The 26,880-nt window shown below is 44.0% G+C and overlaps 2 long non-coding RNA genes across 2 annotated transcripts; both read left to right on the top strand.

Annotated features, from left to right (window-relative positions):
• Positions 1 to 1,265: 1,265 nt before the first annotated feature.
• On the top strand, positions 1,266 to 2,812 carry LOC135176538 (uncharacterized). Its single transcript, XR_010302702.1, has 2 exons — positions 1,266 to 1,481; positions 2,325 to 2,812. It is a non-coding gene; the product is annotated as an uncharacterized LOC135176538 (long non-coding RNA).
• A 6,694-nt stretch (positions 2,813 to 9,506) lies between these two features.
• Positions 9,507 to 26,633, top strand: LOC135176537 (uncharacterized). Its single transcript, XR_010302701.1, has 4 exons — positions 9,507 to 9,600; positions 16,229 to 16,345; positions 25,509 to 25,608; positions 26,476 to 26,633. It is a non-coding gene; the product is annotated as an uncharacterized LOC135176537 (long non-coding RNA).
• Positions 26,634 to 26,880: the final 247 nt, after the last annotated feature.

Genomic DNA, 26,880 nt, shown 5'->3' with positions numbered 1-26,880 from the left:
AAAGCTGACACTTTGTTGTACTTGGTGCCTTCATAAGGAAATGGAATGAATCTTGCTGCTTCTAGACTGGCTCTGGCATAATAACATCTATGCTTCCACGCAGTGACTGAGCACTGCCCAGCCTTTGGGTGGAAGAGGCATTTCCTCTTCAATTCCCTCAGCTCATTATCCTTGTGCCTCCTTGTCATGGACTGAGTTGACCATGCTGCAGTCATTCCAGCTTCAAAAATGAAAGTGCTAACTGGAGCAAAGTATATGGGGCTGGAAGTTCAGATTGCAACATGGGAGGTTTCCTGTTGCAGTTATTGCTTCTGGGTTCTGGCTTCTTGGGTGTTGCCTCTTTCCTTCAGGGAAGGTGGTGAGTGGGTGTGGGGTAGCTACTGGATTTGGTTTTGGTTTTCTGTTTTATGCTGGTTTGTGGTGGTTTGGGGTTTGTTTGGAGGGGGGGTTGTGGTTTTGGTTTGATTTGGTGTTTTTTTGGTGTGTATTTCACTGCACTTCTTCTGCAAATAGGCTAACCTGAGGTAATCATGCATTATATTATTGGATTCATTAGATTATTAGTTAGGGTAATTAGGCATTGTGATTATGATATCTCATGTTATTTTAAACTCTTATCTCTTTGTATCCACCCTGAGTTTTGTGTGTTACTTTTCCTCTCACTCTTGTGTTGGGGGAGCAGGCGGCTCAGCCTTTGTGCTAAGCCATTACACCCCTCTTTCCTGTGGCACAGATGATTGGGGCCCATGTTCTGCAGATTGCAGGTTATCTAGTGCAGTGCCAGCATGGCCTGGATAGAAACTGTGACTGCCTCCTGACTTTAGAACCGTGTAACTTCATCTCTATCCTCAAGGCAAGACTCCCATCAAATCACCTCATGAAGCTTCTCTAACACAAGGGGCAACTAGAAAAAAACTAAGACAGCTCCATTGGCCCATTCATACTGGAGGACTACATGAGATATCTGGGACAAGGATAAGAAATCCTGCCTTGTTTTGTGCCTCTGCTGTATTCAAGTGACCCTGGTCTCCATGCACAAGTTCCTGGATTCATGGATGGGCCTCTGGAGAGCCCTGTGAGAGATAAAGCAGTGGCAGCACTGCACTGGCAGGACCACACAGGACTTGGGGAAATTTCACACTTTACATGATGCTTACTGGGACTAGATTTGCACTGAATCAGGAGCAAATGTGTGCATAGAAAGCACTGCCCCAAGCTCACACGGGATTAATTCAGTGTTCTCTTTTCTCTGGCACAGCTACTTACACATCAGACTCGGTCTGGTTAAAGTACTGCTTCTGGCATTAGATTAGCTCTAGTGTTGTCCAGCTTGCTTTGAAGACACAGGACTGGGACAGGGCCAAGGGTGAGATGTTGCTGTCACAGAAGGGGCTATACTAGAAGGAAGCAACAGTGCAAGTAAGCTGTAGGATAAAGGAATCATTTCAAGGCATCATCATTCAACACAGGTGAAATAGCAGGTAAGTGCTTAATTTGCAGAGGGAAACAGAAGCAGAGCTTCAGAACGTGTTTAACTCTCCCAGCAGATTTTGAGGTGTCATAAGGCAGGGTCAGGAAATATCTCTTCCCAAGACTGACTCCCTGCTCTCCAGATTCAAGTAGGTGCAGAGCAATAGGGATGCTGCTCCAGACAGCAGAAGAGCAGGACTTACTGCCTGACACACAGAGGAGAGAAATGGGGAAAAGAGAGGAGATGCTGTCTGAGGAGCAAAGGGGATGAGTTGGTGAATAGAGAGCCAGGAGGGCAGGCAAAGGGAGAGCAGGAAAAGCCACATTTTAGCTCCAGGTCATTGCCACCAAAGGCTGGGTGCTGGCAGGTATGGGGACACACTCATCTGTTTCGATTTTTACAGTGCAGGTTTATCAGTTGTTTTGGCTGGAAGAACATGCATGAAACGAGTGATTTGTTTCATTGGTTTCCACAATCTGCCACTATGTAGGCCAAAGAATAAAAGTATGTCCCACCTCACCTGTCTCCTGGGGTGAGTTGGTCTGACATATGATATCCCAGATCAATAGCTTTGAATTTATGCCAATACAGATGAAGATTGAGGGAAGTGGAACCTTTGAAAAGAACAAGCAACTGCTGGGAAGCCAACTGCTGCTAAATGCCTAGTATGGGAGAACAGCTTTCTCAGCAGAACTACTCCCAGCGCTATTGTCAAGGAAACTAAAGTTAGTTCCTGAAGGAACTATCTCTTTGTAGCCACCTCTGATGAGCATCTTTATCATACTAGATGAGTGATTGCACTGCTGCCAGCAGGGGCTTCTGTTAATTGACCAAAAATATTTTTTCACTGCAGTATGCACCTGACTTTTCTGATGAAGGAAGGGGGAAAAAAATCTGATGAAGCATCCTGGCTCAGAGAAATAGTTGGAGGAGAAAGGCGAGGAAAGAAAGTAGATTTTCCTAGAAGGATCTACTCAGAAATACAAAGCAGGTTGTCAGAGAAATCTATTTGAAGGAGTAACATCTCCCTGCCATCATATTTCAACTACAAGACTGCAAGGGAATGAAATCTGCCTTCACACTCCAACATGCCAATCCAATTCACCTATAGAAGGAAGCTGAACTAGGGAATGCACATTGCACTGATACGAAGACTTGAAATCTAACAGGCAGCTAAGGAAAACCATCAGTCTAAATGGTCAAAATAAGTGAGACATTGTTTGGGCTAAGCTGACTTTACTCCTGGGTTTCATAAGCCCACATACTTGACCTTTAGAGCAGATGATCAAGTTAACTAAACTGTGCTCTTATGAACAAGCTAACAAAGTCTTTTCAAAGTTTTGCTTTGTTGTTCTTTGTAGCGTTTTTGTATTTTATTTGAATGTCTTACAGCTTTACAGAGTGAATCTTTTTATTTTTCACAACAGCAGAAGTGCCTGAGGGCCTCAGCCTGCAAGCACTACCCATGAATGATTAACAAGGCTTTTCCTGACACTGAAGTTATGCACAGTGGTGAGTGGTTGTGAAGCTGAGCCTAGCTTTAAAAGGTGATAGGAACATGTTTGTTATTGCATCATTAACAAACCAAAAATCAAAGCCAGTTAAAAAACTAAGGCTACAAACAGCAAAGCTTAACTGGAGAGAGATAGAAACCCACACAATTTCATCATCTGTTATAGCTGCTTAGTGTACAAAAGAGCCTGACAAATCCAGAGGTCTCTCCATGTATTTTCCACTTATTAAAATGAAATGTGCATGGCCATTGCTGCAAGCTGCTTTGAGAGTATCTATCTATTAACTTTCCACATAAGAGATTTCCCTGAGATTTTCCATTTCTCAAAAAAAAAAAAAACCCATCACTATTTCCAAGTTGGCAGCTCCCACAGGAAGATCTGCAACTGCAGCTATCTTCATTATTTGGAAAGCCTGAGGGACTAATGCAGTGGAGAGAGGCCAGGCCCATATGCTGGGTCATCACCAGCAAACCATTCACAGCATCATGCTACTCCAGGAAGGCCCCACACTAGAGTGGCTTGCTGAACGTATTCACAGAGGCTGAGCTCAACTCTGGGGAGTGGCTTTGTTCTTGGCCAGAGGTGCCTGAACACTACGTGGAGACAGCACAGGTGCAGATCCTATTAATGCTCAGAAGAGATTGCTCTGATGCCTTGGTGGAAAACTTTCTCTCCCTGAGCTCCCCCTGACCACCTTCCTCAGCACCCCTGCTAGCTAATGGCCTGCACTCTGCTGATACATCCACACTCCTTCCAGCTAAGCAGGGAGGAAAAGGAGTGGAAGCTGGCAGGAAATGGTGTCAGAAGCTGCTCTCTCCTTGTGGGATAGGTCCACTGTCAAATGTGGTTTGCAACACAAGGTAACAGCCTCCTCTGAAAGTAGAGAGTACAAGTCTTCCTTCTGTTGAAGTACTTCTGTAAAGCTGTCAACTCTTGCCAAGCTGCTGTAGAGCCAGAGCTCAGTCTCTATCAGTGTCTTTGCACTGTCTTTTCAGTGATGTAGTCCAGGCACTCATAAGGGATATGCCTTCATTTTATTGCACCAATGATTTTTATATACATATATATATATATGTGTAGTGTATATATGTATATATGTATCTCAGCATTTAAATATATGTTGTGTTTTTTAAGAGAGAGCCAACAGAAATTAAACTCTCAAATCAAATTGGAGAGAAAATACAGAATTATATTTAGAGAGAGAAAATACAGAGCTGGGCATTATAAAGCAATCACCCCATCCATAGCAAACCCTACTGAATTTTTCACCATCCCAAAAACTAAATCCACACTCCCCAGTGCTCCAATTCTCCCCCCACCCTGCCAATGCTTCTGCCATCCAAAGAGGCCTACTGCTTAGAATCATAGAATCAACCAGGTTGGAAGAGACCTCCAAGATCATCCAGTCCAACCTATCCCCCAGCCCTATCCAGTCAACTAGACCATGGCACTAAGTGCCTCAGCCAGGCTTTTCTTGAACAACTCCAGGGACGGTGACTCTACCACCTCCCTGGGCAGCCCATGCTTACGTGTTCCTCCTGATAAAGTGGCTTCTGCCACACACAGCACAGGAGGAGGAGGAAAGGAGAGCAAACTGACCTTGTTGTGAGTTTATAAGGAGATAGCAGAATGATGGGAGTGGATAACAATCTTCTAGTCCTCAGAAATTTTTTAACCCTATAGTCTCAACCTGGGACAATGTAGAATCATAGAATCAACCAGGTTGGAAGAGACCTCCAGGCTCATCCAGTCCAACCTTTCACCCAACCCTGTCCAATCAACTAGACCATGGCACTAAGTGCATCATCCAGGCTTTTTTTGAACACTTCCATGGATGGTGACTCCACCACCTCCCTGGGCAGCCCATTCCAATGGCAAATCACTCTCTCTGTGAAAAACTTCCTCCTAACATCCAACCTATACCTCCCCCAGCACAACTTGATATGCAGATGCAAAGGCTTCAAACTGTTCATGCTTTTAAGGTGCTGTTACAGAAGTCTTCTGTCTAACTGAAACTTGTTTTGGCTTTTGTTGCTGATGGTGTTTTATTTGGAAAAAAATAGAAAAAGTCTGCTTTCTCCTGGATATCCCTGGGCTTTTCCTGCCATAGACAACTGGATATGAAAACTGGGATGGCATAGTGTTAGCTGGCCAAACAGAGAAAGACAAGTCCTGCCTGGTACTTTGTTGGTTACATTTCCTTTGAACTCTATCACATACTCTTCCACCTTCCACTCTGTGTGTTCCCATCCCAGTTAATTTCACTTCATAACCCATCACTGAAAGCCTTTGCAATGAGCTGAGTTTGCTTTGCCTAGGCCCTCTGCCTGGCACATGGGAACACAGAACCTCAGTTATCCTCACAATGATTCTCTGCAATTCCTTTTGTGAAGATGACACTTCCATGTGAAGAACACTGACTCCAGTACTGGGGGTTCCAGTTTTCTCCCCATTTCTGATGTTGTCTCCACTGTTAACTCTGTCATTTGAGGCAGGTGTGTGTCTTTGGTCTGCCCTTTGCACTCAGTGGGAAATAGAATACTTTTGCATTCTTACTAAACCCAGAGCCAGGAAGATGAAAGAAAGTTTGGGATATGTTTGCAAACCCTGGCAAAATCACAAACTGTTCTAGATTCCAGAAACAAAACCAACTAAATAACCATCTGGAAATAATAGCAATAGTTTCACAGCAATTTGAAAGCATAACTGCTAATGGTTGTAGTATGACTGAAACACCTTATCTTTGCCCTATATTAAAACACCAATTGCTGAACCATATGGAGGGAGTTAGGCTGCAGTTTCCCAGCTTGTGTTGCCCTTGAAAATTCTGCTATCAAACATATCTTAAAAAGCAGATTGACAAGTCCTGTGTGGTGATACTCTATTTGAGAGATGGCTTATAACTTCTTAATTGTACTGGGAAGCATATAGCATCCACAGCACAGATCAGACCTCTGTCATTGACCTTCAGAGTCCCTGCACAGCATGTCTGCCCACTGCTTTTGGCAGGAGGTGATACAATCAGACTGGGCTTTAACCCTTCATATAAATGTCTGGTAGGACTTTAAGGCAAACACCACAATGAGACCTTGACTGATGTACAAGCCTTGGATGTAACAGTCTCTTGTGAAGTGAGAAGTTTTATGAGGGGAGAGGGCCCCATTTCCAGTGGCTTTGGGTGCTCTGCAGTGTGCACCCACATATATGATCTTCCATATGCTTAACATTCATGTGCTTAACATGCACCTAAAGAACTGCAAGAGTAAATAAAGACTGTGATCAGATGGATTTGCTATGTCAGCTTGAATGATTTCTTTTACTTTAGAAGCAAAATCACTCTGTGACACACATTTGTTTTCTGTGACAACCCTTTCCCCTCTCCCATATAAACAGACAGAGTGATTCCTGCCTCTGTGATGTGAAGCCTTCCAGTGGGTTAGCTCCCAGCAGAACTTTACAAGCATTTTCTGTGCCTAGGAATGGGGCATGCAATGTAGTGATGGAAACACAGGTGGTCAGGGGCGATGTCAGATGTGAGACTTAACTGAAGACAGTTAAGTCTTGTGAGACAGAGAGGAGTGGTCAGAGGGAAACCCTTTCCATGTGGAAGACTTCTTTAAAACAGCCTTTTAAACTTAAATGGAAGAAAAAAGTATGTTGGCTTTTTGGACAATAGCAGTACTGCTTGGTGGCAGATTTGGTACTTGCTCCTCTAGCCTGCTGTTCAAAAGATTTTAGCCTAGGTTCTTGCCTCACCTGTTGTGTGTCTTTATATTAGGAAGAAGAGATTCCCTCCTTGCAGAGCTGCTGCTAGCCAAAGGACAAAATACCAGACAGCATGACTCTTGTGCCTCTCTGCCACAGGTATGAGGAAAGCATGCACCTTTATTAATGGAAATTTACTTTGTAGTATGTGGTCTACCCATTTAGTGCTCCTGCAGATTGAAGAACAGGTGTGTTTATAATGCCATGCTAGAGATTATAAATACATTATCATCATTAGAAACAATACTAAAGGTAGTAGAATGAAATAATAAAGCTTCCAGTTTCATCAGGGATACCAAACCTATCCAGGCATCCCTGAAGAAAAACATAGTATGCAACATATAATTCTGCACTAAGGAGCACAGTGAGGAATTCCTACTTGTGTTTCCAACCCTGGAGTCTTTGGTAAGCATGCTCTTTGCTGATGTAAAGAATTCCTCTCTTCAGACAGGAATGTGAAGTTGCACACTCAGGGATGCCGCTTGTTTCACAGAATGGACATAAATGAGAGCGCAGATTGCCTCTCTCCCTCATGAATATGTCCTGAGACATCAATTATGTGAGTATGCAGCTCCTCCTACATCTAAGTCCATTGTTTTCTGTTTTCAGACTGTGACTCTCTTGTCCTTTCTGCACTGCTGAATGGAACAGTGTGAGGTGAGGACCTAGCAGGCAGTGCACTTCGGTGGGGAGTCACAGCTGGGAAAAGTTGAATCACTGATCTGACTTTTAGAAGACAACAGATTAAACAGGAAGCAAGGCTGTTTCCTTAAGACTGACATATACAAGTAGATGGATGCATGCTGAAATGAATGATAATCAGTTAATCTACTCCCACCTGTGGTTTGTCTAAGGGCCTTTATCAGTTCTATCTGCGATGCATTCTTATCTGAGATGGACTGCTAGACAGAACAGTGTAGCACAGCTTGATGTTGAGAGTCCATTTAGAGTTTCATCATTTATTCTTGGTATTGATCACTGTTACACCACACTGCTGCCATTCAAGTCAGATGGTGAAAAAAATAGATTTCCTGACCTCCACTGAAGTCCTAAACTTCTTGGCTTTGTGTTTCTAGACAAATGAGCTTTTAGAGGTTTGGGTTTTTTTCTAACAGATAAGCAACCTGGTCACAACTAAGATCTCTATTTTGGGCATGCCTGAGTGCACATCACAACAGAAGTCAGGCCAGAGGTTCCCAGTACTTCATTCTTCCCTCTCACAGTATCACAGTATCACCAAGGTTGGAAGAGACATCATAGATCATCAAATCCTACCTGTTACCACAGAGCTCAAGGGTAGACCATGGCACCAAGTGCCACGTCCAATCTTGCCTTGAACAGCTCCAGGGACAGCGACTCCACCACCTCCCTGGGCAGCCCATTCCAGTGTCCAATGACTCTCTCAGTGAAGAACTTTCTCCTCACCTCAAGCCTAAATTTCCACCGGTGCAGCTTGAGGCTGTGTCCTCTTGTTCTGGTGCTGGCCACCTGAGAGAAGAGAGCAACCTCCTCCTGGCCACAACCACCCCTCAGGTAGTTGTAGACAGCAATAAGGTCACCCCTGAGCCTCCTCTTCTCCAGGCTAACCAATCCCAGCTCCCTCAGCCTCTCCTCGCAGGGCTGTGCTCAAGACCTCTCACCAGCCTCGTTGCCCTCCTCTGGACACGCTCAAGCATCTCAATGTCCTTCTTAAATTGAGGGGCCCAGAACTGGACACAGTACTCAAGGTGTGGTCTAACCAGTGCAAAGTACAGGGGCAGAATGACCTCCCTGCTCCTGCTCTCATTAGCTTCCCCATCAGTGCACAGGAGAGGAATAGTTGAATGTTACCTAGAGTTCACAGAACTCCCAATCAGTTGCTGAAAAGCTTTCATTTAACTTAGTACATGCTGATGGGCCTCCAGGAAGATTTGCTATGAGGAGAGGTTGAGGGAACTGGGCCTGTTTAGCCTGGAGAAGAGGAGGCTCAGAGATGATCTTATTACTGTCTACAACTACCTGAAGGGGCATTGTAGCCAGGTGGTGGGTGGCCTCTTCTCCCAGGCAACCAGCAATAGAACAAGGGGACATAGTCTCAAGTTGTGCCAGGGTAGGTATAGGCTGGATATTAGGAAGAAGTTCTTCACAGAGAGAGTGATTGGCATTGGAATGGGCTGCCCAGGGAGGTGGTGGAGGCACCGTCCCTGGGGGTCTTCAAGAAAAGACTGGCTGAGGCACTTAGTGCCATGGTCTAGTTGATTGGATAGGGCAGGGTGATAGGTTGGACTGGATGATCTTGGAGGTCTCTTCCAACCTGGTTGATTCTATGATTCTATGATGCCAGTCAGATTGTTCCTTGTCCTCAGTTGTAATAGCTGACAATATAGGCTGGGTTCTTATTAATATCATTCTATCTATTTTTCATTAGTACTGTGAAGAAGCATGACAAAATAATACCTGTAAAGGACACAAGTGAGTTACAGTATTGTGAAACAGCTGACACGAAGCAGCACCCACCCAGAGCCAACAGTTTAGCGCCGCTCCCCAGTGTTAACAGCACTTTTCAAGCATCTGGATTATTCATGTAGCAGACTGTAAAGGGTTAACCCTTCTGGGGGAGTGGTCCTGACTCTGACCCCAGGTCCTCCTGACTCCTCCCCAGGGGTGGGTGTGAACACTACCAGGTGTGGTGGTTAGCTCACTCCCACTTCCTGGTGAGACCCCTATAAAAAACAGAGGAAGATGCTGTTTCTTTTTCTCTCTTGCCCTGCCTCTCTGCTTCCCAGTGTCACCATCCTGCTTCCTGCTGCTCTTTGTTTTACCACCTGGCCACAATCCACGAGGTGGATGAAACCATTGCCATCGAATCTGGTTGTATTTATATATTTTGTATCTTGCTTTCCCTTCCCTATACCTTTCTGTAACTTCCCTACCTCAGATACCTTTTATTTATTGTTGAAATTGTCTTCTTCTTTTAACTTCCAAACCAAAGGGAGACTATTTATTTGGGTGTACTTTACCTTTTCTTCTTTGCATCTTATTACTTTTCTTTGGGAAAGGAGAGGAGGAAGAGGGAAAGGCATCCTGTGAATTGTTATTGGTTCTATTAACTATCTTTGAGTCTCTGGGAAATTTAAACTAGAACCGAGACAGAGACAAAATGCTATGGTATGAGGGGTTAAATTGCTGGCAGGGCTTCTCACTTCCCTGATCTCTGGTATCACAGAATCACAGAATCACAGAATCACAGATTTATCTCTGTCTCTCCCTTCCTTCCCCAATAGACCTCTGATTACAGTCAGTTTTGGTACTTTTGATGAGGAAAGTATGCAAATGCCTCACCAGCACAGTTGGAGGCTGTACAGAACCTGCTGCTGCATAAAGAATGGGAAAGGGCTGAAGGGGGTTATGAAAACTGGATGGAAATGTTTCTTAAACTGAGTGATCTGAAAGGGTTGGTGCATATAAATGCTTAAAGTCATGTTCAAAATGATTTTTAAATAGTGAGGCTATGCAGTCTCATCACATTGAGCAGCTAAAATTTAGGAAAGGGTATTGTTTACACTCTGTGTAATCTCCAGATTACAGAATCTCCAGAGCAGTTTCTTCCTGACATCATGGAAGGACTGTCATTGTCTTCCTGCATCCATTGACATTGTATTTGTCATGTCTTTGTTTGCAGTGCCTGCTCTGTGGATGCACACAGGATATCTATCTGCAGAGCTGACAATCAATAACTTTGATCAATATTCACTTCATTTTTACAGTAGAAAACAATCACACTGCACAGGGAGATAAGGACAAGGCAGCTTGGTGTGTTTTGCTATCACCTCTCTATCACTGCTGTTCTGAGGCACAAACAAAAAGCCTCTGGATAGTTCACTTGTGTTTCTGATGAACAAACTGCTACCTTTTGTGGAGAAACTAGTCCTTACCAGCCCCAATAATAGGCTTTTATGGGCCTGTCCAGCCTCTGCCCAGAGCTTTATTTAAGCCCAGCCCTGGGCTCTCAGCTCTGGTCAGAGCTGTGTTGCAGAAATGCTTGTCTTCAGCTCAGCTATGCTTGTGATTTGCTGTGGACCCTTCTACTCCAGAGCTGTAGGTTAGCTTAATGAATGATCTTCATATAATCAACCATGTTGGAAGAGACCTCCAAGATCATCCAGCCCTATCCAGTCATCTAGACCATGGCACTAAGTGCCTCATCCACTCTTTCCTTGAACACCTCCAGGGATGGTGACTCCACCATCTCCCTGGGCAGCCCATTCCAATGGCAAATTACTCTCAGTTAAGAACTTCCTCCTAACGTCCAACCTCTATGTGAGGCTGCTATCGCCAATCTGCCTTGCTTAGGTACTGTGGGAAGGGTCTCTGTCTGGTAAGGCACCTGTCCTGCCATCTGTTACTGTGCCTGCCTCCCTTCCTGTCCCTTAGGAAGCTAATGGCTCATGCTGCTCCCCTATCAAAGTTAAAGGGGCAGCTGGGGCAATCCTTAGTGCTGAGAGTTACATTTTTACAAATGAAAGCACTGGAAAGAAATTCCTCTCTATTAATAAACATGAAGAAGACATTAAATATTCATATGACTCCTCCTGCTCCCAAACCACTACAAGCTGAGGGTGCATGTAGCTGCTGGAGCTACATGGTTTCTGTTGCCCAATCAGTAACTGCTCTGTGACCTGCTGACTAGTCTAAGTGCCTTGTGCATTGGTGGGAATGTGGTTGTGTTTGAGGTGGCTTATGGATGCTGCTTTCTGCAGGAAGCTGCATGGAATTGAGGTCCCCTTGCCAATCTATATGTTAAGGCTGGCACATGCTGTTTGGGTTTCTGCACAGTGCGAGGTTCTTGTTGCAATACCTATAGGAAGACTTCTGGAGCAGAACAGGAGTTACAATTGCAGCATCCTTTTGCTTTTACAATCAACCAGGCATTATCCAGGAGCACTGCACATGACTTTAGGCAGCTGTTGATGCGAAGCAGGGAAAGATGAGGCCCTATAATGTATTCCATGGCTAGGAGCTGCAACCCCCTGCAGCTCAGCAGTTGTGGTCGAATTTTTGCCTGATTCCTCTGAATAGGAAAGAGGAAAGGGATTGTGCTTCTGTGGATTTACAGTTTCTGATCTCTCCTTGTTAAGTGGTACAGCTGCCGGATTCTAGTTGGACAGCTGAGGAAAAAATAGAGGAATTTTACAATATTTGAGGTTAAACAAGAAAACAAAAATCAAATATGTGTTCAACCATCATGATTACAGCTGTGTTGGGCTCTCCTCTAGCCCAGGTGTAGGAAAGGTGTCCACCTCCCAGTGTGTCAAAGTAGCTAGAGACACACATTTTGAATCCACCTTTACAGCTAATTTCTTTACAACTATTTCCTGAAAGTCTTTCTGTTCAGCAGCCTCTCTGCATGCACTTCACGAGCCAGCCCAGCAGGTGTGTGAATGATGTTTGTTTCCTCTGCCACCTGAAACCTGGCACACATGCAGTGAGCAGTAAGGTGAAAACTCATCTGGAGTCTGCTACTTGGCCTTTGTGTGTTGGCATGTTTTGTCAGGGCAGTAAGGGACAAAAATAACAGGCAGGAGGGATGCAGACAAGGGCAATGACCTTGGCAGGCTGCGTTCCCCAAAGGAAAGCCAACCTCTGCTCTCAGATACCCTTTCCAGTGGGATCACTGGTGAAAGCTAACGTTAAGGAAAAGGCCCACACAGCAGATGCGCTGCCTCGATCAGAGCAAAACAGCAATTACATTTGATATTCAACTTGCCAAGTTACCTCGATTGAAAGGAATTTTGCAGCAACTGTGCACAAACTCAGGAAGCAGTGGTCCTGGCAAGTGAATTTGAGTGACTTAGTAAGTGTTTACTAAGAATGTGGTTTATATGTTTTGAGGAAGCTTACTCTTAAACTGACTTAGTGTGTTGGTTGTAATTTTTTTATTTCGCGTGTGTTCTTCGTAATGGTAAGACTTAATTAGCACTAATGATGGTGGTGCATCATATTTCTTGTGTGTAGTTCAGCTATTGGAAAGGCAGCACTCCTGGAATTTTTTAAAATAACAAAAGAGAGACCTTATTGCTCTGTGCAATGACCTGAAAGGAGGTTGTAGCCAGGTAGGGGTTGGACTCTTCTCCCAGGCAACTAGTAAGAGAACAAGGGGACACAGTCTCGAGTTGTGCCGGGGGAGATATAGGCTGGATGTTAAGAGGAAGCTCCTGCCAGAGAGAGTGATTGGCACTGGAATGGGCTGCCTGGGGAGATGGTGGAGTCGCCATCCCTGGAGGTCTTGAAGCAAAGCCTGGATGAGGCACTTAGTGCTATGGTCTGGTGTTGTAAAATTAGCTGCTTGATTGCTTGCCCATGGGCAGATCAGTGTGATCAAAGGCAATGCCACATGGACTCCAGACGTTTCAATGTGAATTATGCCAGAGACCTCTATTGATCGCTTGGCTCTCAATAAATACTCTCAGGGCCACATGCACACACCTACACATTAGCATAATTAGTCAAGGACAACCCACTCCATCAGCATAAACCACACCTTGTTTTTCTTATTAATGAGGTGTCCATTATCTATCCTTTCTGAGATAAGGTAGCCAGCAGCTGGTGGGAACCAAGGTCAGCATCCACCTGTTATTATTCTTCTTCACTCCATTCCCACATCCTTCTTCACTTTGCATTCCCACAGTCTGGTTGATTGGACAGGGCTGGATGATAGGTTGGACTGGATGATCTTGGAGATCTCTTCCAACCTGGTTGATTCTATGATTCTATGTCAAAAAAAAAACAGCCATGCTGCAGCCTTCCCACCCAGATGAGATTGAAACGTGGACAAGCAGTCAGGCCACTCTGCCTGGCTCTTCCCATTCAGTCCTCCTGGCTGTGCAGAAAGGGAATGGGGAACCATGCAAACTGCAGTAGAAAGAGTCTTTATGTTGTTTGGTTGTTTGCTTGGTTGGTGTTTTTCTTCAGTAAAGCAATGAGTCTTTATCTCAATGAAGGGCGAGCAGAGAGGCTGCCAGAGCAGTTCAGTTTGTATCCTCCTGTTCTCAATCCTTGGTTTACTATCTGCTTTGGTACTTCTGTGTTACTTCTGGTAGATCTTGTCATTCTGACGGCCTCCTCTTGACTCAGTGTTTGACTGTACTGGCCACTAGTTTTTCTAGAACCAGCCTTTTGAAAGGGCAAAGACACAAAAAGCAGAAATTTGTGGTTTTCTTCCTTCAGAGACTGGCAGCCAGCTGGCTCACCACTACTGAGACCCATGAGGTTGTGTGCTCTGTCTGCATTTAGCTCCAAGCCATAATTCCCTTTCCCCACTGACATCATTATGCTCATTTGCGAAAATCTTCTTAGGGCCAAGAGGTACCTTGGGGCCCAGAAGGCTGCCTACTCTCTGCCAGCTCTCCCAGCCCTAGACAGGTGGAGATGTAACTGGGGCTAATGCCAGGTGTTGAAACAGCAGCATGTTGCTGATACAGGCAACTAGAGACTGGGCTGGCATTGACTGCCGAGATTGTATGGGCAGGGATTATTAGAGGGCACTTGGGAGTGGGAAAGCTGCTCTGAATAGCTTATCTGGGGAGAAGGGAGGGAGAGATCCATTTTGCTGGGCTATTTGTGTGACAATCTTTTTGTGTAGGATGGGCAGCGAAGCATTTCCAAGTGTCTCCCTCTGAGTGCTCCCAGGGTGGCAGTGCAACTGGCTTAAGGGATGGGATACCCAAAGACTGCTCAACAGTGCACAGAAATGGGTGTTGGCATGTCCTGCTTCACTGGAGTCTTGAGTCCCTCTTCTGTGAAGCACTCAACTCTAGATTGCTGTCGAGGACTGAGACATTACAGGCATGGACAGTAGGCAGAGGTTATGGTCAACAGACAGTTGAAAACAGCAAAGACCTATCTCAGACATTCCACTGGTAATGTCCTGTTTCTATGTCACACACAGAGTCTTCATAAGCCCCACTGTCTCATTTGGTTTTCTTTCAATTTATCAGTTTGGTTGCAGGCAGGGTATATAGGGACTGGTTTGGACCTTTTTTAATGCCTTGGATTTGCTAGACAGATATTCACTGAAAAAAATCATACTCTGAGGCACTGGAATTGCCTTTTACCTGTCACTCCACCCACCCTTCAGTGGCAACTCAGACTGATTCCTGTGGGGCCCTCTTCTCCCCTGTTTGGTGTTCACTGCAGCCCAAGGGCTGTTCCCATCTCTCTGAGCAGGTCTACCTGGAGCAGGTCTCCAGGGTGATTTCTGCTCCATCACTAAATTCTTGAATAGAAAAGCCAAAATACAAGTCAGAGGTAGGAAATGGGTTTCGTTCTCCACCATACACTGCAAGCAATTTGCTGAATGTCTCTCTCATTTGAGCCAGACAAGGATGTATGCCCTCTGCAATGCTATGTCCCCAGGTCTAAGTGCTAAGTGGCAATTGCACTCCACCTGCCAGCCCTGTGCTCCTCATTCTGTGTTTACAAACGGGTCAGAGAGAAATACAGCACGTTCATGGCCAATCTGAGAGCTCAAAGGGATGTGCCGTGTCGGATGATCCCTCATGAATGATTTGCCTGGCACTAATGGGAACATAGCAGCCATGAACAGATAAATATGCCCTCTCCAGGAAAAATTTGGTTCCTTAATAGAGATGCAGGGGAAGTCATCCATCTCTCTTAATGTTTTAACCAAAAATTGCCTGCTTGTTAGATGTGATTTATTGTTTTTCCCTGGGTCCTACAAATGGGATGGATTCGAAGGTCAAGCCCAGATGAGCTCATGCTGTTCAGCTGGATGATATTAGGAATTAATCCCTTTGCATGGTTCCATGTTCTGTAATACCTCTCAAGCCTGATGATTGCAGCTGTGTTTTAAAAGCTTTTTGTTTTTAGATAATCTTCTGGAAATATGGAGCTGGTAAAAAAGTAAATATTCTCTCCTTGCCATTGAAAAGACACAGTATTTGTTTCCACATTTAAACTTGTTTGCAAAACAAGTTCAGGATCTATTACAGCCTCCCAGTGATGACTTGCAAATTCAAATCTATTATAGAGATGTAACTGGTAGTGTTTCCTACAGCTTCTGCAAGTAATTAAAGGTCTCCCTCACAACTTTAACGACCTGCTTGTTTCCTGGCTATTAAATAAGTCTTTTGTTCCAAGTGGTTTTTATTTGCTTTGTGCTGCTGCCACTGAACATGGCTGGTTTCTGGGAACCCATAAACTGGCATGTATTTAAACTGTACCTTATCAACCAGGTAATTTTCTAGCCTTCTGGCTGTGAAATATATATAACAAATTTACCCTATAGACTGTAACTCCATTTGTGTGCTTGGTTGACCTAGGGGTTCCAGCAGGAGTTATTTATTTGAGTGCCATGCTAACAGAATGTTTCAGGGATTTGCTACTTATGTGAAATCCTTGTACCAGGTTTCTGAGCCATCTACCAAACAGCTGATCCACTCATCCAGGTCAACCTTCTTGTTTTCTATCTGTGTCACAGGACTCAGAGGATGGAAAGTAGATTGCAAATAACAGACTTGCTGTCTTTGAAGAATTGTGGGAACACTGCAGTGCCTCAAGTGTTTGCAACATGCCCTTGAGCTAAATATCAATTAAAGTAAGCTTACTTTTTGAAAGAATGCCAGAGTGTTGCTAGCTCTGGCTTGCTTCATGTTTCTCATGAGCTTTATTTACAGCTTCTGTGTAGAAAAAAGGGGGGAAATGTCCATATGGTTGCAGAGAAACATGATCTCAGCAAATCCTAGTAACCTGGAAAACAGAGGAAAAGGTTTTGTATGGGTAAGCGTGACTGTCCTTTTAAGGTCCGAGTTTAAATGCAAAACTCTCTAGAACACTACGGTTTATATAGCTGGCTTTGGTCTGGCCTGTCAGGGCCAAGGAGAGCTAGTAAGAATTTCTCTTCTCTAATAGCATTTAGTGTATCAGCTGTTACTCTAAGCTCCTTGTGGGCATATGCTCTGTTGTGAAGAAAGGAACTCTGCGGGCACGCCACAGGGGAGCTGTTTTCAAGATCTATGTGATCTGTAAGTCAATCAAGTAGTTCTGAGGGCCTGACTTTTAATTTAGCCATGCTTCGTCTTGCCAGTGCCAGGAATGGAGCAGAAAGTAACAGAAGTGTTTGGAAGGAAGCTAAGTGTCAGGGGAAAAATAGACAGGAGGAAGGAAAAAATACATTATTTTTATGCCAGTCATACTTTTCAAGTGGGATTTTTTTTTCATACGTTTCCCTGATTCCTTTACCATTTCTTCCTTTGCTCTCCCTTTCTTGTTTCTTGCCCCCTTAAGCTCAAATACACAGTGTCAGAAAACATTGGTCCTGTTTTATATCTGCATAAATTTGTAGAAGAGATCAGAGTTTAAGGGACCTCAGTTCTAGGCTGGAATTTGTGAGTAAAATAAATAAACATAATGAAGATTTGATAAAGAATATAAGATTGCCTCTTCTGGTGTTAGGCAATAATTGATATTAAAGTTCTTGAAGGCCAAAAAGGATGCCATCTATGCTAACTCTGAGACTTTGCCTCGTTAGTTGTTTGGAATAGTTCTCAAGGTTTAGTCTTTCAGTTTGTCCCCTCTCATGTAGGCTAAAAAGCTTCCTTGGTGGGGCTGAACTAAAACTGCAAAGACATTTTAGTTCTCCGCTGTCTCCCTGAATGACCTCTGGCAAATCTGATCTTCATGTATATGGTCAAGAGAAACAGTAGGCCCCTCCCAAGAGTGTGGCAGGTAAGCCATTAATGGTTACAGCATCTGAGAGTTTCTCAGGAATGAGAAACACAAGCTACAGAGATTGGTGAACTTGAAGAGCTGTCAACTGGAAATATCATCCTTATTTAGGGTGCTATAGTTAATAATCGTGTATTGCTTTAAATGAAAATGGCTAAAGTCTGCTTTGTTTTCACATAAACCAATAGTAATAGGAGCTAGGACTACACTGTCAGACGTTTACCAGTGATGCTAGTACTACCAGGGTTCTTTTTAGCAGGCTCTGCTGTGGAGCACCTGCATGTCTCTTCCCTAACAAGCAACTCACCAGCTTGTTCTTACTTCATGCTCTAGCTTTCCTTGCCCCAAAGCTGCTGTAAAAATCAGTTTGGTGAGATGAGAATCCTGGAGCTTCAGGAGGTACTGGTGCCTGCTCATCACTCTTTATTTCAGGCTTTGACCTTACTTTGAATTGTATAGAATCATAGAATCAAACAGGTTGGAAGAGACCTCCAAGATCATCCAGTCCAACCTATCCTCCCCCAGCCCCATCCAGTCAACTAGACCATGGCACTAAGTGCCTCAGCCAGTCTTTTCTTGAACACCTCCAGGGACAGTGACTCCACCACCTCCCTGGGCAGCCCATTCCAATGGCAAATCACTCTCTCTGGGAAGAACTTCCTCCTAACATCCAGCCTATACCTCCCCTGGCACAACTGGAGACTGTGTCCCCTTGTTCTGTTGCTGCTTGCCTGGGATAAGAGACCAATTCCACCTGGCTGCAGGCTCCCTTCAGGTAGTTATAGAGAGCAATGAGGTCACCCTTGAGCCTCCTCTTCTCTAGGCTGCACACCCCCAGCTCCCTCAGCCTCTCTTCACAGGGCTGTGTTCCAGGTCCCTCACCAGCTTTGTTGCCCTTCTCTGGACACGTTCCAGTATCTCAACATCTCTCTTGAATTGGGGAGCTCAGAACTGGACACAGGACTCAAGGTGTTGCCCGACCAATGCTGAGTATAAGACAGTACTTGGAGAAGGACAAAAGACTTCTCCAGAGATGCAGCCTTCAGGAGGTACCTTCTCCCCCCGTGGGCTCAATACATCTGGAAATTAAATGCCTTCCATTTAAGAGGAGTGAAAACGCATCTGGAAAAGGAAGCAGGATTTTCTTCCTGCCTGATTTATAGAAATGATGTGTTTGTTATTTAACAGGAGGGGATTTTCATGTTTAATATGTAGTGGAAAAATGCTTTGGTACTCCATGCCAGGCCACAGCCTAGATAAACTGGAAGATTCTTTAGCTCTTGCTGGCCAAGAGCTGTGGTTTCTGCTATATTCTGAGGTGCAGACTTTCCACTGCAATATTCCCAAAAGGGAAGGAAGGAATAAACTTAGATAATGAAAGCATTTTTATAATAATGGAAGGTTGAGCATATTCTGTGTATTTTTAAAACTGTGAGAAACCAAGAATGCGAAACAGAAGTTGGGAGCAATGTCTTGCTTTGTCCAGCCTGCATTTTGGCTGCAGCAGTATTTAGGGAGTTTTTAAAACGCCATCCTCTAATCTTGTTTGGATAATGGCTACTTCAGAGGAACTTGTGTCCCTCTAATTTGCTGAATCTCACCCACAGAACAGTGGACAAAGGCATACTTTCCCAAGTTTAATCTCACAAAATATCTGTTGCTAACACAGTTCTTAAGAGCTTATTAGAGTGCTAAGCTACAATGGATTAAAGCAATGCCCTGGTTTACTTACAGGTTAGAAGACAAAGTGATGAAGAGCTTTTTAGTAAAATTTCATCACAAAGCTGCATTAATTATGATGTGCCTTAAGATTTTGTTAAGACCCAGATTAAATTACACATTGCACAAGGAATAGTGATAGTCAAGGTTAAGCAAGATGGAGACAATAGGAATTCTAAGGAGGTTTCAGATTTCAGTGCTTTGCAATGGCAATTTAAATACAGAATCAAGAAATGCTGTATCATGCCAATGGGAAGAATGAATTGTTTTAAACCATGCACAAGCATTGAAGAGCTGCCAGCTGATTAATGAATGACTCAGGAGAAGACTGGGATGTTGCTGTGTGTTGTCAGGTAAAAAAAAACCCAAGCAACTAGCATCTATGGGACAGAAAACAGGACTGAATGTATGCCAGAGTATGTGAATGCTCTCACCTGATGCCACATTTGGTCCTCAATAACCTGAGAGGTTATTTAAGTGACAGGGACTTAAGCTGGAGCAGAACCCCAGCAGTTCTCACAATAAAACTCTTCTTAAAACATTTTTTCCAAGAAGCTGCACTATAGTTAGGAAGAATATTTTTTTACCCCTCTCTGTCCTGTTTTTACTTTAATCTGGCTTCTAGCCTGAATACTCTGGAGTACAGCACAAATGGCTGTGTTGCCATCTGTACATAGAGTCCAGGTAGCCCAGAGAAGAAAGAGCACAGCTTCCCTGTCTGAGCCTTGGCTAATTTGTTACTTGTCTGCTCATCTGGTCCCCATCACCTGCTCGGGGAAGAGCCACCCTAGAAGACATGAGGAGAGCTGGTGTGCTGCCCCAGCTGAGCCAGGCTTGTCCAAGGGGTGTTCACCAATACAGAGAAGTACCAGAATGATAGGGAACTGCTTGAGTGGGCTGACTCTTCTTGAGCTGCAAGAACTGCTCTTGAGCACTTCTAGGTAAGAGATGCCCAGTACCTGCTTTTTGGTTTTCTTTCTTTCCTGCCATCCTCAAAGATTAAATAGGAAAGATATGGAACCTTTATTTAAGGGGCCTCAAGCTCCCAAATTTTGGCATAGGAAGAAAACCCAAAATCCCTGTGGTGGAGGATCACATGAGATCTGCAAAGCTAAGTTACCTGTGGTGGTCGGGAATCTTTCTCCTGTCTGGGGATAAAGGGCTAAAAAAAAGAGTAACTCTGTAGTTGCAAAGGCAGTGACAAGACTTCCACCTTGCTGCTTGCTGAAGCTTCTCCCCTGCTGCCAGAAATTTGGTTCAGGCATTTTGCTAGCTCAGGAAGCACAGCTTTGAGGCCTTGTGGATCCTAACAAAGGCAGAACCTTTTCAAGGTGCCACTTAAAAGCCCAGTTCAGCCAGCAGTTGCCAAGGTATGCCTGTGCTGATGGTTAACTCCTGGTGAAGTGTTTTGGCTCTGCTTTTATAAGCTGTAGATGAAGAAGAATTGCATGTGATTTCATTAAGCAGACAGAGCTTTTTGGTATCGCTGCACAGTGACAGTTTTCCTGAGGTGTCTGGATTGCACACTGCATCCTGACCTGGGGAGGGCCAAGGCACGTGTGTGCTGCAGGCTTCTGCTTGGCTTTTGTTACTTGACGTGAACGTCTAACAACTTCACTGCCTCCTGTGAGCCTGCAGAGGTTTCTCCTGAAACAGGAGACAAAATGCAAGAGGAGAGGTCTGCCTTTACCTTCATCTGCTTGTGCCGAGGATGGTTATTTCAAGAGGGAAGCAGGCAATTGTACAGTATTGACTGCCAGGATCAGCAATGAGGTGGCACTGGAGCTGTGAATCGGGAGCTGAACCTCCTAAATACTTGTCTGGGGACTCTCTTGTGAGTTAAGCCAGTTATTATCCCAGCAGTTTGTAGAGAGTGGTAAAGTCTAGGCTAGATGGATTAATACAAGCTACAGGAAGGCTCCTTTCTTCCTGGGCTTGAAAAGCAGCAGTAAGATTTGAGCCGAGTGCAGGCTGACAGCAATTGCTCACAGGTTACCTTGATCATATATTTGTGATAAATTAAAGCCTACCTCATTGGGAATAACTATTTGGTCTGCTCATAGTCAGCTATGCTTGGAGGTGGCTGTTCTTGTCTAGGCCAAACCTAGAGCAGATGTATTGTGTTGAGTAAGCCAGGGTAGAGCCCCCAACAAGGGAAGGCAAAGCACTGTGCTGCCAAGAGAAAAGCCTGGGCTGCACATCACTGTGCAGAGCAGGGCACTGCTCAATGCTGGCCTGTGCCTGAGAGCATCCCTAGAGGAAAACACTTCCTGGGTTGCAAAGAGAGCATGTGAGAGTGGTGAGAAGTGCTCTGGGCCTGCCTGCTCAGGGCATAACAGCTACTGAAAAATGTCTTGCTTAAAAGTTTCACTGTAGAAAAGGAGAAGGAAGGATCAGATTATGATGTGATTCACATACATTCCTCCTTAAGTAGAAGGAGGAAGGAGCAGCCAAATACCTCAGGCTTTCACCATTCCTTCCAGGTGACTGAGCAGCAATTTTATTTTTAACAAAAGCTAATGCTAGGAAGGTGAATAGAGCTGATGATACATCTGAGAGTGCTTGTGTCACTACCTGCACTGTGAAAATCTGCTTAGGCTTTGAGAGATGCATTGCATTGCCTTGTATTGATTTTTCTACTTCGGGTTGAGTGTGCTTGTTAGCTTTCTTCCCTGTGACAGATTAGGTCGTCTCTGCTGAAGGTCACTGATGGGTTCTCAGCTTCTTTTTCATTACTGGAGGTTGGGGCTTTGGCTTCCCTGTCTGTGCTGGCTTTGGCCAGCAGAGGGTACCAAATGAAAGGTTAATATTGAAAGGTTTCTTTTTGCTGTCAGGCTGGGCTCAAAGTTGAGGATAAATGCTGCACTTCTGATAACGGAGGCCTATAACAGACAGAAGCCAATTAGAACCACTTATATCCTCAAACTGCCTTTCTATGCAAATTTGCTTTGGTTATGATTAAAACATTTGAGTTTAAAGCTTGCCAGTCCTGGAAATGATTGCCTGTTTTATTCAGCATTCGGTTAGCAATGTGTGTTGTTTTACAGCCCAGATGGCATCTTTTACAGACATGAATAAATGCCAATAATTAATTTTTGAGTAAAAACAAAGCCATGGAAGTAGTCGTGATTTCATTACTTGAAAAAATAATTAACTTTGAATAATGTATACCTGAAGCTAGTGCTTGAAAGCAGCAATATAAAGTGTTTATCCTCTAAGACTAAGATGCAATTGTCACCCACTATTTTTATCCTGGTGCCTCTTCACTTTCTCTTGCGTCACAGCTAGTGTAATCCGTCTCTCATGGTCAGATGTTGCCTGCCTTGCAACAGGAGGGATACTGGACCTCCTTGCTCTGTTGTTTTTCAGACAGGAGTTTTGCACAGCCTTGGATAAAGCTCATGCTCTGCCTTCCCTATCTGATTGCTGCTTATTTGTGTCAGTGCTGGACATGGCCTTGCAGTGTTAGTCACCGTTCAAACACGTAAATGCCTCAGAGATCCCTGTCTGGGAGGACAGCAGGCTGATGCTGCTGAACTGTTGGAGCTGCAGAGCTCCCTGCATGGAGTGTATGGCACATTTGGGTTGCTGGCTGGAGCAGGCTGCAGCCCTCACCAGCCTCTTGTAGCAGGGAGATCTGCACCTACTCTGCTGTCCCAGATCTGAGCACAGAAGTCGCAGTCAGTTGATGTGACACCTATGAACTGTGTGTTATGCACAGCATGGAAAACTAGTGAACTTGGGCAGCCTGTGAGCTGTTACCACAGCCTATGGGCTGCCTTCAAGAAAGGCTGCTGGGATGCTCTGCCACCAGTGCTGTGTTCTCTCTGAGCACCCTTGCTGTGTGCTGCAGCAAACAGCTTGGATGGCATTTGGAGCAGTGTGACAGCCAGGGCTGAATGCAAGGCTGCAAACAGCAAATCTGCTCCTTTTGGCTCATTCTGTGGCATCCTCATGGATTTCAGTTTCTTATCCTCTGCAAAGACAAGGTTAATACTTCAATATTTCACCACAAAGTTGTGACCTGAATTTGTGCTTCCAAGAAAATATATTACTACTATTTTCTTAATTTCTCCAGTCTAAAATTGTGTTCCTATCTGGGAGGAACTACATGTGGAAAACTGGAATACAGCAGTTACCAGGGGAAAAAAAAAAATCAGACTTTCAGAATACATTGTTAGAAAAAGCAGGTTAGGAAGAAACATTGGTGGCATTTTCCAGTTCGTTTCAATTCATTTCATTCAGTTTTTGCTTCAATTTCAGGTTGAAATTCTGAAATAATTTTATGTTGCATCTGGGAAATACTCTTCCATCTAGTGTTAGAATGATATTTTGTAGGCACCTTTCATACATCAATATGTCTATCCTTTTATCTTTGTGTTTTGTACGTGCAATGCCAGTAGTAAAATGATCCATCAAGCCTTTATCTGGAAATGCAATTTAAAATTGAAATCCAATGTGCAGAAATGCAGAAGAGAGGTTTGAAGCCCAGATGGACCCTTTCACTTCTCATTGGATGTGTAATACTACCTCTCTATTGCATATTCTTTGTCAAGCAATGTACTATCAATAGATTATGGAGAGTGTTAAATTATGGATGTGTGCATGCATCTGCAGAAATGTGCTAGGGGGTGGGGGGAAACACAAGTGCTGCAGGCATTTGCTGAGCCTCAGTACTCTGCACTTTCACCCTCTAAGCTGCAACCAAACGTGGAAAATTACAGTCCTTAAGGATTTTTTTTTTTTCAGAAAGTGATGAGGGAGTGAAAGAGGTGTTATCATGGAAGCTGAAACTCAACCCTGACAGTGTGAGCAGTGCTTCTGCTAGCTGGTAGCACAAAATGTGGACGAATGTTCTTTAGAATCCTACCCACGCTCTCTGCCTGCTTCTCCAGTTTCTGCTGCTGTCCTGTTTACTGCTGTGTTGTGATTGCTGCCTGTCCTTCCTGTCTGGAGTCCCTTTCTTTCCAGATTGACCTTGACACTGTTTTCTCTTGAGTAAAACTCCTCATGCCGCTAAACCCTCTCAGGCCTCACAGAGCCCATATCAAGCATGCCCTGTTCACCATTATGGGCCTGTCAGCTGCCTTCCACATTCATCCATATGTTTGTCCTCCTTAAACCTGTCCTTTGCTTGCTGTGACACTGTCATTGTGTAGCCCTTTGTCTGCCCTTCAGCGATGTCTACTAGAAGATCTTCCTCTAATGATCTGGGAGACTGCTGGAAAGGTCACAGGAGTTTTGATCCCATTTTCTTCCTCCTCCTTGGCTGCAAGAAATCTTGCATGTAAAGCTCCAGGGAATCGCTGACTTTTGGAACACTTCAGCATCCTTTTCCTGTTATCCCCTCTCTTTCCAAATGAAAGCCTTGGCCAGCCTTGCTGCTACCATGTCTGTGTCAACCTTAACACAGCTTCTCAACTTTTTCTTTCTAACTACTGCAGGTATCACCACTATCCTGCTGAGACTCAGGGTGATATCCACTGTGTGAATATCATCTAGAGCTCTGCAAATCAAATGTCCTTATGTCCAAAATGGGTCTATATTTCATAAGCTGACCTTGAACAAAAGCTTTAAATAATACAGTTCCTCCCTTCCATCCACGTTAAACCTCCTACTCAGGCTGCAATCCCTGTTGCTGTAGTATGTTCCTTTTCAATCTCAGCAAAACTTCCCACAGAGTCATGGTATGCTGAGGCAAGGAATTTGTCTTGGGTTAAATTCAGTTTCCTATCTTTCACCCTCTTCTATTCTAGAATATGAGATTTATTGATCTCTCTGCCTGTTTTTACAGCCTAGTGCCTCCTTGGCAGTGAGATGTCAATTCTTGCTTCTGACAGGCCCACAACAGCTTTCACCATCCTTTTGGCTTCAAAGGTCTCATGTTTTATATCAGTACAACAAATTTCTTGCATTCCTCAGGGTTTTCCATAACAAATACTAGTAAAAATGGTACTAAAAATAATCTGAATCTCTTCAAAACTGTCTTCTGTCCTCAATAACAAACAAAGGGGTTTAAGAGCTAGAGAAAACTGCTGGTGTGTTGGGATCGCTGCCTGTCAGAATGAGCAATGCTCTTTCATTTGGTTTGTACTCTCATGCCACACCTTGTTTTGTACTAGATTTAATCCTCTGGAAGACAGAAAGGCTTAGTGTATTTTGGCTGCATTACACCTCCTTCTAGCTGATAGCAAGAAAACACAAGAGTAATGGACAAATGAACCTAGCAACTTTATAAAATGGGCATCTAAACAGGAAAAGAGGAATTTACCACATAAACCTTGAAAGCCATAACTGCCTTTGCTTGTTTGCAGCTTGACCTCCCTGGATATACTGCATCAAGGCTTGAACTGGGAAGATTATGTATACCAGAGTGCATCACTGCTTGGGTTAGAACAGTCCTGTATTTGAAAGGTGAGTTAACTAAATGAAAAGTGAAAATTGAGTGCTTGCTTTAGAGAACAGCACCACTATGCCACGTTCTAACTGAAAATAAGATGCTTACTTTGTGTATAAACCCACTGGCAAAGCTGGAGCCTTAAGTCAGTGTTGTTTAGTTACTACTTAACAGTATTGCTGTATTATGTGTTAAACTGGATCTTAGGAAGGAGTTTTTCAGTACAAGGGTGGTGAGACTCTGGAATAGGTTGCTCAGGAAGGTTGTGGATGCCTCCTCCCTCAGGGATGTTCAAGGTCAGACTGGATGAGGCCTCGAGCAGCTGAGTCTGAGAAGTGTCCCTGCCTGTGTTGGTGTAGATGATCTCTAAGGTCTTTTCCACCCTGAGCCACTCAAGGATTCTATGAAGCTGTGTTATACCTCCTTAAGGACTTGCACTATTTTCTAGAATAACTCTTGAATTTCTTAGATTTATTTGCTTCTTCCAGAGGTTTCTCCAAAGATCTCTGCACAACTCAAATCTTTAAATGCACATTAGGAGCTTCAATAGTTTTGAAAAACTGTTTAAAAATCTGTTTTCTCTCTGTTAATTGTGCTAAGTGTTCACTGCTGCTCTTGGATGCTTAGCATGCTGAGCAGGTTAGATGGGCTCTTCAGTTCCCAGATTTTTCAGTCTTACATGGCACTGAAGCCATGTGATCATCTCTAAAATCAGTAAGAGCTGTGACTACAGTTGTGTGTAATGCCCTGGAAGTGTAATGGTAGCTATCATTTAATACCTCAACAATATTTTTCTGCCTTTGATTCTTGGCAGCAGATGTAGGTTAATTAAACTATAAACTGAGCTTCCAGAAAGTGATTATCATCATTATTTATGTATTCAGGATTAATCAGGCTACTGAAAATGCATCTTCTGTAAACTGCAACAGGAATGTCTGCACATTTGGGAAGCAGCAACATAAAGTGATGCCTACAGTCTGCCATGAATCTTAACAGCTGTGCATTTATTCCCATGTGTAGTATAATACACTAATGTACAAAATAAAGAGTCATTGTAAAGCACTCTGAGGACCATGGTATATGCCTGGTATGTTAGCAAGTTCAGCTTGTAACACTAGAAGCTTTCATGTGCCAGGAGCACAGGATAGGGAGTGCCACATGGTCACAGACAGCCCCATAACTGATCCTGCTGCTCCAGACCTGGGTTTGTTTCTTTTTTTTTTTTCAGTTTGGACTAGATTTTACAGCTAGTCTGCTGTCTGAGGAGGTGGAACTGAAGCTGCTGTCCT

This window comes from Pogoniulus pusillus, chromosome 6 (assembly GCF_015220805.1).
Source record: "Pogoniulus pusillus isolate bPogPus1 chromosome 6, bPogPus1.pri, whole genome shotgun sequence".
Taxonomy (NCBI): domain Eukaryota; kingdom Metazoa; phylum Chordata; class Aves; order Piciformes; family Lybiidae; genus Pogoniulus; species Pogoniulus pusillus.
This window is presented reverse-complemented; position numbering and strand designations above follow the sequence as displayed.